The sequence below is a fragment of the Myodes glareolus genome, chromosome 8 (assembly GCF_982192425.1).
Source record: "Myodes glareolus chromosome 8, mMyoGla1.1, whole genome shotgun sequence".
Lineage (NCBI taxonomy): Eukaryota > Metazoa > Chordata > Mammalia > Rodentia > Cricetidae > Myodes > Myodes glareolus.
In genome coordinates, this window is record NC_142033.1 from 73830087 (window position 1) to 73831925 (window position 1839).

At 45.5% G+C, this 1839-nt stretch overlaps 1 pseudogene; it reads left to right on the forward strand.

Moving 5' to 3' along the window:
- Window positions 1-357: 357 nt before the first annotated feature.
- On the forward strand, window positions 358-1334 carry LOC125410367 (ribose-phosphate pyrophosphokinase 1-like; annotated as a pseudogene).
- Window positions 1335-1839: the final 505 nt, after the last annotated feature.

Sequence of the window (1839 nt, forward strand, 5' to 3'; positions counted from 1 at the left end):
GGCTGTAGTGGTACATGCCTTTAATCCCAGCACTAGAGAGGAATATAAGGCAGGAGGAGACAGCTCTCAGCTCAGTCTCATCCTGAGATTCCTGGAGGCAGGATCGCCATTTCAGACTCAGGTAGAGGTAAGAGCCAGTGGCTGGCTGTTTTGCTTTTCTGACCTTCAGGCTGAACCCCAATGTCTGCCTCTGGGTTTTTATTAATTATGCTACATTAGAAGCAGCACAGGTAAGACAGCAGAGTGGCAACATGGTGCAGTAGGTGTTCAGGCTACCAGCTGACTTTGGGTCCAGTCTCCACACCGGCGGTGACCACTGAGCAAAGAGCCAAGAGCACGTTTGTGTAGTCGCCCAAGATGTGGAATATCAAAATCTTCAGCGGGAGCTCTCACCAGGACTTATCCCAGGAAATCGCTGACCGCCTGGGCCTGGAGCTAGGCAAGGTGGTGATTAAGAAATTCAGCAACCAGGAGACCTGTGTGGAAATCTGAGAAAGTGTGCGTGGAAAGCATGTCTACATTGTTCAGAGTAGATGTGGTGAGATAAATGGCAATCTAATGGAACTTTTGATCATGATTAATGCTTCCAAGATTAATCTGGAATTACTTCAGCCAGCCAAGTCACTGTAGTCGTCCCATGTGTCCCTTATGCCCGCCAGGATAGGAAGGATAAGACCTGGGCGCCCATCTCAGCTGAGCTTGTTGCAAATATGCTATCTGTGGCAGGAGCGGATCGTATTATCACCATAGATCTACATGCATCTCAGATTCAGGGCTTTCTTGATATCCCAGCGGACAATTTATACGTAGAGCCAGCTGTCTTAAAGTGGATAAGGGAGAATATACCTGAGTGGAGAAACTGTACTATTGTTGCACCTGATGCTGGTGGAGCCGAAAGAGTAGCCTCCATTGCAGAACGACTGAATGTGGATTTTGCCTTGATTTACAAGGAATGGAAGAAGGCCAGTGAAGTGGACCGCACGGTGCTGGTAGGAGATGTGAAGGATCAGTGGCTACTCTTGCCGATGACATGGCTGACACTTGTGGTACAATCTGTCATGCCGCTGACAAACTTCTCTCAGCTGGAGCCTCCAGGTTTTATGCTATCCTGACTCATGGGATCTTTTCTGGCCCAGCCATTTCTCGCATCAACAACGCATGCTTTGAAGCAGTAGTAGTCACCAATATCATACCTCAGGAGGAGAAGATGAAACACTGCTCCAAAAGCCAGGTGATTGACATCTCCATGATCCTGACAGAAGCCATCAGAAGACCCCACAATGGAGAGTCTGTCGCCTACCTGCTCAGCCATGTTCCTTTATAACAGAATAACTTCTGAGGCTTTTTGAAAATAAAACCAACCCTACCTCTTGTATTTCTTGGTATTTGAGTTCAGCAGAAGACTCTGCTTAAAATAAAGGCTCTATTTTTTAATTGATATTTATTTATTTTATTTTATTTCTTTAAAATATTTATTTATTTACTTATTATGTATACAATATTCTGTCTGCAGATCAGAAGAGGGAACCAGACCTCATTACAGATGGTTGTGAGCCACCATGTGGTTGCCAGGAATTGAACTCAGGACCTTTGGAAGAACAGACAATGCTCTTAACCGCTGAACCATTTCTCCAGCCCCCTTAATTGATATTTATTGAGCTCTACATTTTTCTCTGCTCCCCTCCCTGCCTCTCCCCTCCCCTCTTCAATCCTCCCCCAAGGTCCCCATGCTCCCATTTACTCAGGAGATCTAGTCTTTTTCTACTTTCTACTTCCCATGTAGATTAGATCTATGTAAGTCTCTCTTAGTGTCCTAATTGTTGTCTAAGTTCTCTGGAA